Source organism: Schistocerca piceifrons, chromosome 9 (genome assembly GCF_021461385.2).
Source record: "Schistocerca piceifrons isolate TAMUIC-IGC-003096 chromosome 9, iqSchPice1.1, whole genome shotgun sequence".
Lineage (NCBI taxonomy): Eukaryota > Metazoa > Arthropoda > Insecta > Orthoptera > Acrididae > Schistocerca > Schistocerca piceifrons.
Window position 1 is genome coordinate 162,646,439 of NC_060146.1, and position 18,146 is coordinate 162,664,584.

An 18,146-nucleotide genomic window follows, 5' to 3' on the forward strand; every position below is an offset into this window, starting at 1 on the left:
CATAGCTACGACAGAGAAATCTCGGGAGTGAACCACTTGTATGTATTGTGTGTTCCGCTCATGAAATATTGTACTTGAGCATAAACGTTTCAGAGAAAAAGAGTCCGTTTTCCATTAATGCCAGTGCAGTAATATGTGAAAGTTTCGTGGCAAGTGTGCGATACTTTAACAGTGCATCTGCCTCTCCTTGATCCAGGCACTCGGGGAATAAGGAGAGCACACATTCTGCTTCATTGTTGGGAGCAGAGAGTGGTGATTTTCACCTTTCTCACACACTGCTGTCGGCAAACGTGTTCGTTTTGCACGTCATACCTATCATTTGTAATGCTAGAGTAGGAATGATACACGGAAGTAACAAACTTTCATTATATGCAGTAGAGAAACAATTGTGTTCGAATCTGATGCTTTTTTGTAGTGCTGAATATGAAGTAATACACGGAAGCGCCAATGAAACTGGTATAGGCATGCGTATTCAAATACAGAGATATGTAAACAGGCAGAATACGGCGCTGCGGTCGGCAACGCCTATACAAGACAACTAGTGTATAGCGCAGGTGTTTTATTGCTGATACAATGGCACGTCATCAACATTTAAGTGAGTTTGAACTTGGTGTTATAGTCGGCGCACGAGCTATGGGACACAACATCTGCGAGGTAGCGATGAAGTGGGGATTTTCCCGTACGACCATTTCACGAGTGCACCGTGAAATCAGGAATCCGGTAAAACACCAAATATCCGATGTCGCTGGGGCCGGAAAAAGATCCTGCAAGAATGGGACCAACGACGACTGAAGAGAATCGTTGAGCGTGACAGAAGTGCAACCGTTCAGCAAATTGCTGCAGATTTCAATGCTGGGCCAGCAAAAGTGTCACCGTGCGAACCAGGCAACGAAACATAATCGATATGGACTTTCGGAGCCGAAGGTTCACTCGCGTAACTTTGATGACTGCACTTCACAAAGCTTCACGCCTCGCCCGAGCGCGTCGACACCGACACTGGACGAATCTCGTTTCAAATTGTACGAGTGGAGAAGGGTCGTGTACGGGTATGGAGACAACCTGATGAATCCATGGATCCTGCATGTCAGTAGGGGACTATTCAAGCTGCTGGAGGCTCTGTAATGGTGTGGCTCGTGTGTGTGCAGTTGGAGTGATATGGGACCCCTGATACGTCTAGATACGACTCTGACAGGTGACGCCTCCGTAATCATCCTGTCTGATCACATGCATCCATCTATGTCCATTCTGCATTCCGACGGACTTGGTCAATTCCAGCAGGACAGTGCGACACTCCACACGACCAGAATTGTTACAGAGTGGCTCCAGGAACACTGTTCTGAGTTGAAACAGTTCCGCTAGCCACCAAACTCCCCAGACATGAACATTGTTGAGCATATCTGGGATGCCTTCCAACGTGTTGTTCAGAAGAGATCTCTACTCCTTTGTAGTCTTACAGCCTGCAGGATTCATGGTGACAACTCGCTCCAGCACTACTTCAGACATTAGTCGAGTCCACGCCACGTCGTGTTGCGACACCTGTGCGTGCTCACGGGGGCCCTAAACGATATTAAGCAGGAGTACCAGTTTCTTTGGCTCTTCAGTGTATTAAGCCCTTTGTAGGACATTTACTTTTAGATTGCAAAGATCGGTAGTATCCATCCACACCTACATCCACACCCACACTCCGCAAGCCACCTGACGGTGTGTGGCGGAGGGTACCCTGAGTACCGCTATCGGTTCTCCCTTCTATTCAAGTCTCGTATTGTTCGTGGAAAGAAAGATTGACGGTATGCTTCTGTGTGGGCTCTAATCTCTCTGATTTTATCCTCATGGTTTCTTCGCGAGATATATGTAGGAGGGAGCAATATACTGCTTGACTCTTCGGTGAAGGTATGTTCTCGAAACTTTAACAAAAGCCCGTACCGAGCGACTGAGCGTCTCTCCTGCAGAGTCTTCCACTGGAGTTTATCTATCATCTCCGTAACGCTTTCGCGATTGCTAAATGATCCTGTAACGAAGCGCGCTGCTCTCCGTTGGATCTTCTCTACCTCTTCTGTCAACCCCACCTGGCACGGATCCCACACTGCTGAGCAGTATTCAAGCAGTGGGCGAACAAGCGTACTGTAACCTACTTCCTTTGTTTTCGGATTGCATTTCCTTAGGATTCTTCCAATGAATCTCAGTCTGGCATCTGCTCTACCGACGATCAACTTTATATGATCATTCCATTTTAAATCACTCCTAATGCGTACTCCCAGATAATTTATGGAATTAACTGCATCCAGTTGATGACCTGCTATTTTGTAGCTAAATGATAAGGGAACTATCTTTCTATGTATTCGCAGCACATTACACTTGTCTACGTTGAGATTCGATTGCCATTCCCTGCACCATGCGTCAATTCGCTGCAGATCCTCCTGCATTTCAGAACAATTTTCCATTGTTACAACCTCTCGATATACCACAGCGTCATCTGCAAAAAGCCTCAGTGAACTTCCGATGTCATCCACGAGGTAATTTATGTATATTGTGAATATCAACGGTCCTATGACACTCCCCTGCGGCACACCTGAAATCACTCTTACTTCGGAAGACTTCTCTCCATTGAGAATGACATGCTGAGTTCTGTTATCTAGGAACTCCTCAATCCAATCACACAATTGGTCTGATAGTCCATATTTTCTTACTTTGTTCATTAAACGACTCTGGGGAACTGTATCGAACGCCTTGCGGAAGTCAAGAAACACGGCATCTACCTGTGAACCCGTGTCTATGGCCCTCTGAGTCTCGTGGACGAATAGCACGAGCTGGGTTTCAAACGACCGTCTTTTTCGAAACCCATGTTGATTCCTACAGAGTAGATTTTTAGTCTCCAGAAAAGTCATTATACTCGAACATAATACGTGTTCCAAAATTCTACATCTGATCGACGTTAGAGCTGTGCCCTTTTCCAATCCTTTGGAACGCTACGCTCTTCTAGAGACCTACGGTACACCGCTGCAAGAAGGGGGCGCAAGTTCCTTCGCGTACTCTGTGTAAAATCGAACTGGTATCCCATCAGGTCCAGCGGCCTTTCCTCTTTTGAGCGATTTTAATTGTTTCTCTATCCCTCTGTCGTCTATTTCTATATCTACCATTTTGTCATCTGTGCGACAATCTAGAGAAGGAACTACAGTGCAATCTTCCTCCGTGAAACAGCTTTGGAAAAAGACATTTAGTATTTCGGCCTTTGGTCTGTCATTCTCTGTTTCAGTACCATTTTGGTCACTGAGTGTCTGGACATTTTGATTTGATCCACCTACCGATTTGACATAAGACCAAAATTTCTTAGGATTTTCTGCCAAGTCAGTACGTAGAACTTTACTTTCGAATTCATTGAACGCCTCTCGCATAGCCCTCCTCACACTACATTTCGCTTCGCGTGATTTTTGTTTGTCTGCAAGGCTTTGGCTATGTTTATGTTCGCTGTGCAGTTCCCTTTGCTTCCGCAGCAGTAGCTGGAATGGACAAGAAATTAGGTGATGTGTAGTACCTATGGGTAAAGAACAGGCTGACAGTAAAAAATATCGCTCTCGATACTCGCTACTTGAAGTCGATTTCTGTATATATGGTCAACATAGGTGTGGGTGAGAAACGTCGATATTTAGATGAGGAAATACTGATAAGTTGATATCTCGATATCTTCTGTCAATGCCTACTCGCACGCGAAACGCGAACTGCCGGGATCAGCTGCCAGCCCGGCGGCTGCGGGCAAGTTTCATGTCGGCGCGCCCTCCGCTGCAGGATCAGAATTCATTCTCGAATAACATTTGGTGGTGCCTACTCTGTTGGGTGTTGTTGCTCTCGCAGATTTGCTCATAATTTATTCTCACACACGTCTATATCCACATCAGTACTCTGCAAGCCACCTCAAGGTGTGTGGCGGAGAGTGCTTCTCATCCCACTGATTGATTCCCACTTCCCTGTTCCACTCACGAGCCTTTGAGAGCTTCCGAGGCATTGTGCTAGATGACTTCTACAGGGTGTTTCACGGTTCGTGTTACACACTTCTAGAGGTTGCAGAGGGAGCTTAGTAGTTACCTGTATGTACTGTAAATGTTCGTTGGACATTTTTGATATATTCGGAAGCGTCATTCTCAACTACGTTATGATGATTTGAAATGGGTCTCTGCCCTAAAGTAGTGATCGAGTGAATAAAAAAGTAAAATTTGCAACTATGGACTGGTTTTTCGTTCTAATTAGTGGAACCCATGTGCGGAAACGTCATCCAACGACGCTACAGACCGTCAGAGTCATAGGCGCCGGGGTCTGTGAATGTATGTGTATTCGGGGTGATCCTGTGATGATGATACAGACATTCTGGGATGATGGAGAGGGATAAATGTAAGGGTCCTTGCATCGGAAACGAACGAGTCGAAAGTTACAAGCGACAATCATTCTGATACATCCGACAGTTGAATACATATCCCGGTACCGTTGTTGCTAAGAATGTATGGTAGGCAACTTTCATAGGTGGGAGTATGGACCACGGCAAGAAAAAATGCCCAGTAAATGTGGGCTCTAACTATGAGCAAATTGTTCAAATGGCTCTGAGCACTATGGGACTTAACATCTTAGGTCATCAGTCCCCTAGAACTTAGAACTACTTAAACCTAACTAACCTAAGGACACCACACACATCCATGCCCGAGGCAGGATTCGAACCTGCGACCTAGCGGTCGCGCGGTTCCAGGCTGAAGCGCCTTGAACTGCTCAGCCACACCGGCCGGCAACTATGAGCACTTGTTCATCTTCGTTTGTATGAAAAACATCTCTATTGAACAATTACTCATAGCTGTTACGGTATGCATGTTAGAGCCCATGCACTCTACCACCTCTGAAAGCTGCGAGGCCTACAACAGTACCAGGACATGCATTCTTCTCTCAGCGTTATCAAAACAGTTTTCGCTTATAACTTTCGACTCGTTCGTTTTCGAACGAGGGACACCTACCTCAGACTGATTCATTTATCCTACTGCATCATCCTAGAAAGTTCGTAACATCATCACGGAGTCACCCTGTGTGTACATAAAATTACCGGCGCTGGCGCTTGTAACTTTAACGCTCTGTACCGTCGGACGCCGTTTCCGGAAATGGTTTGCTATGCAAAACTTCATCTACTAGTCCCCTCTATATTTACAAGTGTGTAACAAGAATTGTGAAACACCTTGTATACATTGTAAACAGTAAGTCGCACTACATTGCGGTACCCCCGAAGTCACCTGTACATCTGTCGATTTTGCTCCGGTAAAGAGCGACGTGTTGAGTTCTGTCTACATCTGCATTTATACTCCGCAAGCCACCCAACGCTATGTGGTGGAAGGCACTTTACGTGCCACTGTCATTACCTCCCTTTCCTGTTCCAGTCGCGTATGGTTCGCGGGAAGAACGACTGCCGGAAAGCCTTCGTGCGCGCTCGAATCTCTCTAATTTTACATTCGTGATCTCCTCAGGAGGTATAAGTAGGGGGAAGCAATATATTCGATAACTCATCCAGAAACACACTCTCTCGAAACCTGGACAGCAAGCTACACTGCGATGCAGAGCGCCTCTCTTGCAGGGTCTGCCACTTGAGTTTGCTAAACATGTCCGTAACGCTATCACGCTTAAAAAATAACCCTGTGGCGAAACGTGCCGTTCATCTTTGGATCTTCTCTCTCTCTTCTCTCAACCCGATCTGGTACGGATCCCACACTGATGAGCAATACTCAAGTATAGGCCGAACGAGTGTTTTGTAAGCCACCTCATTTGTTGATGGACTACATTTTCTAAGGACTCTCCCAATGAATCTCAACCTGGCACCCGCCTTAGCAACAATTAATTCAAATCGTTCCGTACGCGTGCTCCCAGATATTTTACAGAAGTAACTGCTACCAGTGTTTGTTCCGCTATCATACAATCGTACAATAAAGGATCCTTCTTTCTATGTATTCGCAATACATTACGTTTGTCTATGTTAAGGGTCAGTTGCCATTCCCTGCACCAAGTGCCTGTCCGCTGCAGATCTTCCTGAATTTCGCTGCAATTTTCTAATGCTGCAACTTCTCTGTATACTACAGCATCATCCGCGAAAAGCCGCGTGGAACTTCCGACACTATCTGTTGTTGTTGTTGTGGTCTTTAGTCCTGAGACTGGTTTGATGCAGCTCTCCATGCTACTCTATCCTGTGCAAGCTTCTTCATCTCCCAGTACCTACTGCAACCTACATCCTTCTGAATTTGCTTAGTGTATTCATGTCTTGGTCTCCCTTTACGATTTTTACCCTCCACGCTGCCCTCCAATACTAACTTGGTGATCCCTTGATGCCTAAGAACATGTCCTACCAACCGATCCCTTCTTCTGGTCAAGTTGTGCCACAAACTTCTCTTCTCCCCAATCCTATTCAATACTTCCTCATTAGTTATGTGATCTACCCATCTAATCTTCAGCATTCTTCTGTAGCACCACATTTCGAAAGCTTTCACTCTCTTCTTGTCCAAACTATTTATCGTCCATGTTTCACTTCCATACATGGCTACACTCCATACAAATACTTTCAGAAATGACTTCCTGACACTTAATTCTATACTCGATGTTAACAAATTTCTCTTCTTCAGAAACGCTTTCCTTGCCATTGCCAGCCTACATTTTATATCCTCTCTACTTCGACCATCATCAGTTATTTTGCTCCCCAATTAGCAAAACTCCTTTACTACTTTAAGTGTCTCATTTCCTAATCTAATTCCCTCAGCATCACCCGACTTAACTCGACTACACTCCATTATCCTCGTTTTGCTTTTGTTGATGTTCATCTTATATCCTCCTTTCAAGACGCTATCCATTCCATTCAACTGCTCTTCCAAGTGCTTTGCTGTCTCTGACAGAATTACAATGTCATCGGCGAACCTCAAAGTTTTTATTTCTTCTCCATGGATTTTATTATAACTGCCATCTGGTTTCTGCACAAATTGTAAATAGCCTTTCGCTCCCTGTATTTTACCCGTGACACCTTTAGAATTTGAAAGAGAGTATTCTAGTCAACATTGTCAAAAGCTTTCTCTAAGTCTACAAATGCTAGAAACGTAGGTTTGCCTTTCCATAATCTTTCTTCTAAGATAAGTCGTAAGGTCAGTATTGCCTCACGTGTTCCAGTATTTCTACGGAATTTAAACAGATCTTCCCCGAGGTCGGCTTCTACTAGTTTTGCCAGTATTCGTCTGTAAAGAATTCGTGTTAGTATTTTGCAGCTGTGGCTTATTAAACTGATTGTTCGGTAATTTTCACATCTGTCAACACCTGCTTTCTTTGGGATTGGAATTTTTATATTCTTCATCTACAGCCTCTTCCATTTGCATAATATTGTCCTCAAGTACGTCGCCTTTGTATAGACCCTCTATATACTCCTTCCACCTTTCTGCTTTCCCTTCTTTGCTTAGAACTGGGTTTCCATCTGAGCTCTTGATATCCATACAAGTGGTTCTCTTATCTCCAAAGGTCTCTTTAATTTTCCTGTAGGCAGTATCTATCTTACCCCTAGTGAGATAAGCCTCTACATCCTTACATTTGTCCATGCTTAGCCATTTTGCACTTCCTGTCGATATCATTTTTGGGATGTTTGTATTCCTTTTTGCCTGCTTCATTTACTGCATTTTTATATTTTCTCCTTTCGTCAATTAAATTCAATATTTCTTCTGTCACTCAAGGATTTCTACTAGCACTCGTCTTTTTACCCACTTGATCCTCTGCTGCCTTCACTACTTCATCCCTCAAAGCTACCCATTCTTCTTCTACTGTATTTCTTTCCCCCATTCTTGTCAATTGTTCCCTTATGCTCTCCCTGAAACTCTGTACAACCTCTGGTTCTGCCAGTTTATCCAGCTCCCATCTCCTTAAATTCCCACCTTTTTGCAGTTTCTTCAGTTTTAATGTACAAGTCATAACCAATAGATTGTGGTCAAAGTCCACATCTGCCCCTGGAAATGTCTTACAATTTAAAACCTGGTTCCTAAATCTCTGTCGTACCATTATATAATCTATCTGATACCTTTTAGTATCTCCAGGGTTCTTCCATGTATACAACCTTCTTTCATGATTCTTAAACCAAGTGTTAGCTATGATTAAGTTGTGCTCTGTGCAAAATTCTACCAGGCGGCTTCCTCTTTCATTTCTTAGCTCCAATCCATATTCACCTACTGCGTTTCCTTCTCTCCCTCTTCCTACTACCGAATTCCAGTCACCCATGACTTAAATTTTCGTCACCCTTCACTATCTGAATAATTTCTTTTATTTCATCATACATTTCTTCGTCATCTGCAGAGCTAGTTGGCATATAAACTTATACTACTGTAGTAGGCGTGGGCTTCGTATCTATCTTGGCCACAATAATGCGTTCATTATGCTGTTTGTAGTGGCTTACCCGCATTCCTATTTTCCTATTCATTATTAAACCTACTCCTGCATTACCCCTAATTGATTTTGTGTTTATAACCTTGTAGTCACCTGACCAGAAGTCTTGTTCCTCCTGCCACCGAACTTCACTAATACCCACTATATCGAACTTTAATCGATCCATTTCCCTTTTTAAATTTTCTAACCTACCTGCCCGATTAAGGGATCTGACATTCCACACTCCTATCCGTAGAATGCCAGTTTTCTTTCTCCTGATAACGACGTCCTCGTGAGTAGTCCCCGCCCGGAGATCCGAATGGGGGACTATTTTGCCTCCGGAATATTTTACCCAAGAGGACGCCATCATCCTTTAATCATACAGTAAAGCTGTGCCCTCGGGAAAAAATACGGCTGTAGTTTCCCCTTGCTTTCAGCCGTTCGCAGTACCAGCACAGCAAGGTCGTTTTGGTTAGTGTTACAAGGCCAGATCAGTCACTCATCCAGACTGTTGCCCCTGCAACTACTGAAAAGGCTGCTGCCCCTCTTCAGGAACCAGACGTTTGTCTGGCCTCTCAACAGATACCCCTCCGTTGTGGTTGCACCTACGGTACGGCTATCTGTATCGCTGAGACACGCAAGCCTCCCCACCAACGGCAAGGTCCATGGTTCATGGGGGAGGGACACAATCTACTAGGTCATTAATATATCTTCTGAAAAGCAATGGTCCCATAACACTCCCCTGTGACACGCCAGAGGTTACCGTAACGTCTATAGACGTCTCTCCATTGAGAGCAACATGTGTTCTGTTTGCTAAAAACTCTTCGATCCAGGAAGTGTTGAATCGAGTCGCATATCAGATCGGATGCTCTTTTTTCACTAGTCGGCAGTACAGCACGGTGTCAAATTCCTTCCTGAAGTCAGGGAACGCGGCATCAACCTGGGCATCGTTGTCTACAGCGCTATACGGTAGGTCTCGTGGAGGAACAGAGCGGGGGTGGGCGCTGGTGTTCAGCAGGCTGCGTGCATCAAGGTAGCGGGCAGCCGTGTGTGGTTCGTGAGGCCGCGTCCCCTCTGACACAGTGGTCGTCAAAATCCGGCTCGCTGTTCTCAGCTGTATTTTGAAGGATGCTTGCAGCAACTAAGCACACTCCAAAAGCGTCAGCTAACCTTAAGAGTACATTTTTCGTGCTCAGTAGCAAACAAATATACCTGGGGCGTTTGAAAAGTCTGTGCAGAGTCCGAGACATGGCACCACCGGCGCCTATCGAGGTCATGTCTTCGACCATAGATACTAATAGACTGGTCTTGCTGTGCAGAAGCTATACGGCGGGTGTGGCTTCAACATAAACCACGTGACTGTTGGCAAAACGTGGCGGGATTTCAAATCAGCGGTCTGCCATCCTATGTTTGTATCGTATTTTACCCACATTTCTCAATTGACTGCCAAACGCTTCCAACAAAAATTACATTTTTATTTGCGAAAAATTATGTCAGAACTACATTTGACCTTAATTTGTTCACAGTACCATTTATAAAATCTAACAAATACATCGAACGCCCCTCTGATGGGCAGCGGGACGAAATTACTAATAAACTATCAATTAAAGTAATATGTCGTTAAAATTCTTTTAAACAGTAATAGTGGGCTCGTGTCAAAACTTTAAACATTGGATTCGCCGCGTTTTGAGCTCTAGTCACTTATAAAAGAAAATGGGACATGAGAATTATGCCAACTATAGGTGCCAAGATTGTCGACTTTTAGGAGCCGGTCCATTTTAGAGTATCAATTTTAGGTGCACTTCAAAGGCTCAGTTCCTACTATTTTTACAAAAATTTCAACTATCAGTTTAAAAAAATTATATTTTAGATGAAAGGTGAGACTTTGAAGTTTCAGAAAATAATTTTGGAGCCTACATATATGTAATAGTATTAGAAGGTAGAAAAAAAGTCTCTTCATGTGTCGACTATAGGTGCTCTTACCTTATTATAATCTCACTTGTATATACAAAAAGGCGCGTATGTGCAGTTGGCTTAAAGTTTTTCCGTTTCAGGGCCTGTATTCAAAGCTGCCTTCGGTTTTCAGCCTTAGGGAACCTATAAGTAGGAACGAGAATCAGTTATACTTACTTCTGTAACCGAATGATCACAGATACTTTCCAAAATTTGAGTCTGACTTTACAGGCATCACTTTCAACGCTTTAATTTACGTGATACTCTATTTGAAGTGTAATAAACGTATAAAAGTCACTTCAGCAGATATCAATAAACGCATCTGCACTATCATAGAAACATTTACACGTGAAATGTAATGCTGTTTCCCCCGACAAAACGCTGAGTACAGCCATAAGCGCAACATGAAACAACCATGTTTTGCCAACATTCACGTGACTTTAGCCCAGAGATGTTGGAGTCACGAAAATGACGTCAGGGCCAATCTATTATATTTATCGTCGAAGGGTCATGTTTAGTTAGTAGCATCTTTGGAAAGAACGCACACAAAGTTTGAGACATATTGGTCTATTTCTTTGTGTTTGGCATTCGTATGAATCAAAGAAGTCGAATGATTGTCAAAAAATGGACGAAAAAGAATTTTGTGTGGTGATTAAACATTACTTTATAAAAGGCAAAACGCCTCTGGTGACTAAAGAGAAGCTTCATAAACATTACAGTGACTCTGCACCTTCAATTAGAACAGTTTATAAGTGGTTTCAAAATTTTCGGAGTGGCCATATGGACACAAGTGATTCTGAACATTCTGGATGTCCTGTGGAGGTTACGACTCCAGAAATCATTGATAAAATCCATGATATGGTGGTGGATGACAGAAGAGATAAGATGCGTGAGATTGCTAGTGCTGTGGGCATCTCGAATGAACGGGTATATAATATTTTGCACAAACATTTGGACATGAGAAAGCTATCCGCAAGATGGGTTCCGCGATTGCTCACGCTTGACCAAAAACGGAATCATGTAAAGTGTTGCAAGGGCGATTTGCAGATGTTCAGGAAGAATCTGCAGGACTTTAAGCGTCGTTTCGTCACTGTGGATGAATCATGGATACATTACTACACTCCTGAGACCAAAGAACAATCTAAACAACGGGTTACCAAGGGAGAATCTTCACCAAAAAAGGCGAAGTCCATTCCTTCGGCCGGATGAGTTATGGCGACTGTCTTTTGGGATCGGCAAGGGGTAATCCTATCGACTATCTGGAAAAGGGTAAAACTATTACAGGTGAATATTATTCATCGTTTTTGGACTGTTTGAAAACCAAGCTGCAAGAAAAATGCCGGCAATTGGACCGCAAGAAAGTCCTTTTCCATCACGTCAGTGCACCAGCACACACCTCAGCAGCTGTGGTCGCAAAATTATTGCAAATAGGATTCCAACTCGTTTCACATCCCCCCTATTCTCTATACTTGGCTCCCTGGGACTACCATTTGTTCCCCAATTTGAAGAAATTTCTGCTGGGACAAAGATTTTATTCAAACGAGGAGGTGATCAACTAATAGCTATTTTGCAGACTTGGACAATTCCTATTATTCGGAAGGAATCAACAAATTAGAATAGCGTTCGACGAAGTGTAAAAGTCTAAAAGGAGACTATGTCAAAAATGGCTCAAATGGCTCTGAGCACTATGGCACTTAACATCTGAGGTCATCAGTCTCCTAGAATTAGAACTACTTAAACCTAACTAAACTAAGGACATCACACACATCCATGCCCGAGGCAGGATTCGAACCTGCGACCGTAGCAGCAGCGCGGTTCCGGACTGAAACGCCTAGAGTCGCTCGGTCACAGCCGGCGGCACACTGTCGAAAAATAAACAAGGTTTACCCCAAACACGTAAGTAGTTTTTATTTTTGCACAGACTTCTCAAACGCCCCTCGTATTTACAGAGACTGTAATATTTTAAGATGTCCTTAACTTTAATTGACGATGATAAACTCGGGCGTCAGTTAAGTAAGATTTGCCGCTTACGTCAGGGGCGGACTTGGATGCAGCATGCCCACTGCGGGGTTAATAGAAGTGGGAGGGTATTTTATTGCTTGTCTTCGAATGCTGACAGTTCACGATCGAGCGCAACTATATAGCACCGATCAGCTGCTGCAGTATAAATGTCGAACGGAAGTAACGTGGATTAGGAATGCGCATTATAGAGACAGTCATCAACATGTGTTTGTAACAAATAATGTGAAATCAGATTAGGGCTGTTGTGTAAGGGACGATCAAAAGTTTTCCGCTCGGAGGTCACACTAAACCCTTGCCTACACACCGCATCGGAATCTCTGTGGGTTGCATATAACGTTGCAGCAAAGGGAAACTTTTTTATCGTCCATTATAATACGATACAGTGACTAAATGGAAAATTACATTCAAAACATTTGTGATCGTGTCTCATATTGCAGCTACGGTTATTAATCAACCCAACATACAAATTTATGTGATTACCAATTAATAGTAGATGCGTTGGGGAAGGTGTGGTAAAACGATCAGGACGTAAAAGTTGCCATTGCGTATTTTTTTGCCATAAATAGTGCTGCAGCCTGCCGGTAAATGGTCAGAATAGTTTTAATATACACTGAAGAGCCAAAGAAACAGTTACACCTGCCTAGCATAGTGTAGGAGCCCCGTGAGAACGCAGAAGTGTCGCATCACTACGTGGCATGCATTCGACTAATGTCTTAAGTAGTGCTGGAGCGAATTGTCACCATGAATCCTGCAGAGCTGTCCATAAATCCGTAAGCGTAGGATGGGGTGGAGATGTCTTCTAATCAGCACGTTGCAAGGCATCCCAGATATGCTCAATAATGATCATGTCTCCGGAGTTTGGTGGCCAGCGGAAGAACTCAGAAGAGTGGTCCTAGAGCCACTCTGTAGCAATTCTGGCCGTGTGGGGTGTCGCCCTGTCCTGCTTGAATTGCCCGTCGAAATGCACAATGGACATGAATGGATGCTGGTGATCTGACAGGATTCTTACGTATGTGTCCACATGTCATAGTCGTATCTAGACCTATCAGGGGTCCCATATCACTCCAACTGCAAATGCCACACACCATTACAGAGCTTCGACCAGCTTGAACAGTGCCCTGCTGACATGCAGCGTCCATGGATTCATAAGGTTGTCTCCATCCCTGTACACGTCCATCTGCCGGCCGTGGTGGTCTAGCGGTTCTAGGCGCGCAGTCCGGAACAGCGTGACTGCTACGGTCGCAGGTTCGAATCCTGCTTCGGGTATGGATGTGTGTGATGTCTTTAGGTTAGTTAGGTTTAAGTAGTTCTAAGTTCTAGGGGACTTATCACCTAAGATGTTGAGTCCCATAGTGCTCAGAGCCATTTGAACCACGTCCATCTGCTCGATACAATTTGAAACAAGACTTGTCCCACCAGGCAATATGTTACCAGTCATTAACAGTCCTATGTCGGTGTTGACGGTTCCAGGCGAGGCGTAAAGCTTCGTCGTGCAGTCATCAAGGGTACACGAGTGGGCCTTCGGCTCCGAAAGCCTATGTCGATGATGTTTCGTTGAATGGTTCGCACGCTGACACTTGGTGATGGTCCAGTATTGAAATCTGCAGCAATTTGCGGCAGGGTTGCTGCGTCTGTCACGTTGAGCGATTCTCTTCAGTCGTCGTTTGTCACGTTCTTGCAGGATCTTTTTCCGGCTGCAGCGATATCGGAGATTTGGTGTTTTACCGGATTCCTGATGTTTATGTATACTCGTAAAATGGTCGTACGGGAAAATCCCCACTTCATTGCTGCTTCGGAGATGCTGTGACCCATCGCTCGTGCGCCGACCATAACACCACGTTCAAACTCACTTAAATGTTGATAACCTACCGTTGTAGCAGCAGTAACCGATCTAACAACTGCGCCACACCTGTCTTATATAGGTGTTGTTGACCGTAGCGCTGCATTCTGCCTGTTTACATATATCTGTATTTGAATACGCATGCCTATAATTGTTTCTTTGGCGCTTCAGTGTACATCTTCCACTGTAGTCAGGGAGATACTCAGAGGAAGCCTGCTCCGTTATTTTTTAATAAAAAACATTTTTGTTTTTGATTCGTCTGATGTAAGACAAGTCATTTTCATTGTACCTCACAGGAATGTAGGCTAATAATTTTGTACAGTATCAGTGTTTAAACAACGTCTTTTGGCCTGCACCCAACGAGACGTCTTTCGGCCTACACACCAATAAGAATCACTTCAAAAAAGCCCGGATAATACAACATATAATACTGACTTCTAAAACCCTTTTATATTCAAAGCCATCATCTGCCATTCTGTCCCTTTGTGACGATTTGGAATCAAGTTATATTATTTAAAACTGTCTTTGCTCTGTTGTACATAGCGTAAGGCCACTGCAGTCCCTTGGTATTATTTCAAATAATAGGGCGTGATGATGGTTAGAAAATGTGCACGGAAATCAGAAAAAAAGCATAGTATGTTGTTGAGATGTAACTGGCCATAGTATTCGGCGAGGTACGGAAAATTAGTCACAGTGTAGGCCTTCAGTAAAATGCATGTGGTATCAGTATATTATTTGCTTTCTTATTTAAAAGTATTTGTTGTGATGCCTTTCACTATGTCGATTCAAAATGTGTGAATGGTAAGCTTCTCTCAATAACCATCATTTGTAAAAATTGAATTTCTCATTACCTCCACCCCCTCTACTACGCGGGCCGAGGTGTCACCCACGTCAGTATTGGCTCTTAAGCAAGTTGTCGATCACTGGCTAAGAGGGAGCGCTCGCCAACGTAAAGCCGCGGACTCGCCAGCGAACGCTTATTGATCGTAGTGACTGGCCGAGGTGTGTACCTGCCGGCGCTGCCACCTGTTGGCTACAGTTGCAACTAAGTGGTCTCAGTCCGTCGCAGCTTCTCTGATATTTACTACTTTCTGCATCAAACAGCGCTATCGGGTAGTTCCAAAGGGGCCTCAACACGTTCAGTATTTAACGGAAATACTAGTTAGTCAGACCTCGCACTATCAATACCATTAACAAAAACTCAGTTGACAACACAATTTTACAATGTTAAGATGTCGAAGACCCAAAAGAAAGCGTGTGCTCCAATTATATTAGCCATAGCAACTGAAAACAACGTGAAATAGGAAATGTTCCGAGATTGGTTGAAAAAAGGAGGCACTGGTCACATGTTAATTTTCTCACTGAAATCAGAATCACGGACCTGAAAGATTTTATGTATTATTTTTCGATGGGTTCTGCATCTTAGGACTTCTTATTAGTGTAGATACGAGATAAAACAGAAACTACGTTAAAGAGAGAGGCAATCGCATGCGACACGAGTTCAGGAGTAAATTAGAGATGTATGGAGAAGGACACGTCATTCTAATGCTCGAAGTTTACTGTTGCAATATCAGCAAGCTCAATTAGTTAAATTCTATGGAAACCTATGAAGCACTTATATCTGCCAGGCAAGGACGTGTTCAGAAAATTACCGTCAAACATTTCTTTTTTAAGCTTTGCGGTAAGTTGGTGAAACTGACCTGCACTGCCGGCCGGAGTGGCCGAGCGGTTCTAGGCGCTACAGTCTGGAACCGCGCGACCGCTACGGTCGCAGGTTTGAATCCTGCCTCGGGCATGGATGTGTGTGATGTCCTTAGGTTAGTTAGGTTTGAGTAGTTCTAAGTTCTAGGGAACTGATGACCTCAGATGTTAAGTTCCATAGTACTCAAAGCCATTTGAACCATTTTACCTGCACCTCCCAGACCTCTTACTAGTCACTGCAGATACATGACGTATTTTTTCGAAGTGGGAGCAGTTTCTCAAAACTGCTATGCAACACAACAATCTATGCTATGTTTTCAAATTTAATGAAACAAGCAGTGTCATAGAAAATCATTCGTTAACCATCCTAAAGTGGCACATACAACGATTACCCTTGCATAGGGCTTTAAAATTCTTGTGTTAAATCCAAGGTATGATATTGTAAAACTGAATATTTGACCTTACTCTTTCAGTATGTATTGAAAATACTGAGAATATTTTGAGGTCCATCAATACTGCTAGTCAATATTTCTAGGATTGACAATACGTGCCCTCAGATGGTCAATATTTTGACAATATTATTGAGCGTGAGAGTTCCCCTTAACAATCACGCAGGAAGAAATCAGCCTGTGACGGGGTGACGTGTCGCTTCTCCACGTGCTCACACTACGATAGATTTCATTGTTCGAAAAACGTCCCACGTCGAAAATCAGCTCGTCCTCGTTCTGAAAGTGTCACTTAGGAAAGGCTTGTCCCGAAACAAGAATAACTGACAGCGTTTCACAGCATTCGGGGGGTGGGGGTGGGGAGGGGGTCGGTGGCACGTGACATATCTCGTTTGCTACTAGTCACTCCATTTCGGATTTTATCGTATTCTGTTGTTTCTGTATTATTACTTTCGTCTCACAACTGTACGCCGTTTCAAGGCAGTGGCTCATCGAAAATTTATCACAAACGTCATTCTTGGTAGGACTTATTACAATTAAATGTCAGTTAATGAGGCATTAGCGCTACAGAGTCTTTAGAAGATTCGATCATAAATAATGATCAAGACAAGAGTTTGATGGGAGCACTGTGGTCTTGCTGTTAGAGATATATGGTGACCGTGTTTAAAGGACGTAGTTTCGCGTCCAGTTATATGCGCGAACATTTTTCCCTCTTTTTCACGTTTGTAACAGATTCTGGTTCTTTCTTATTCACGTAACAAAAGTATTTTCTGTGATATACAATGTTACTTACATATAAGACCGTGTTCTATCAGGAACGAATTCCTTCGATTTTGTGACTTCAGTCTAGTTATAAAGCAGAAGTTCCTGCAAATGAAATGACCAACAATGATAATTGTGTTCTGGCTCGTTACTGTCACTTTCCTGTTTATTCCGAATGTGTCGCGGTTTCCTAGGGTGTAGTTAGGCAGGAAGCTAAGGACGCAGCGTAAATTGCTGTGAGTGAAATGGGCAGTAGACATTTATATACTTGCTTGTCATAGATATTTAGATGCAGTAGTATCGTTAACAGCACTTTCGTAAATTCATAGGTCAAGACAAAGATCACACCACGCAACGAGTGGTAATGTAATTTATGCAAATTAGAGACTAGACATTGAGATTATGGTGGCCAACTGTGTTGTGTACCATAATTTCCATTCTTCAAGTTTTACGTCTCGCTAAATGATGATAATTATAGACGAAATATACGCGTAATTGAACCGAGCAACACTATTCGCCAAAATAACTATTCAATACAAGTGGTATTACAAATTGCAAAAAAGTTTTCGGTGAACCTGTATAATACGTTATTGTTCCAGAAACAGAAACCAGCAACACGAACATTTACGTTTTGAATACATGGACCAAGTCTTATTTCCCTCCCCTTTTTCACAAAGATAACTACAGTAACAAAATACACTATTCCATGAATAATTTGATGACAGATTGTTTCCTGCAATCATTCACATGTAAATATTCAGCTTTCGTTAGATTTGCTACAGCGCCCTGAGAACACCAAAGATATGAGGTGTGGCTAGAAAAAAACCGGACTAGTACTGGTGAAACAATAAAACGAATGCAATAAGGCTGAAAGTCGCGTGGCCTGTCACGTGACTCTCGCTCCGCCTACTGCTCGAGTTTCATCTGCCTCCTGCACTCAGTCTGCCCGTGGCGTCTGTTTTAAGTAGTTGACGTTTTGTCTGTGCGTCGGAAAATGTTGAGTGTACAGAAAGAACAGC

General features: G+C 43.4%; 1 protein-coding gene across 1 annotated transcript in view; it reads left to right on the top strand.

Moving 5' to 3' along the window:
- LOC124716957 (1-phosphatidylinositol 4,5-bisphosphate phosphodiesterase) overlaps nt 1–18,146 on the top strand; it is a 425,614-nt gene that overhangs the window by 60,792 nt on the left and 346,676 nt on the right. The window lies entirely within an intron of this gene.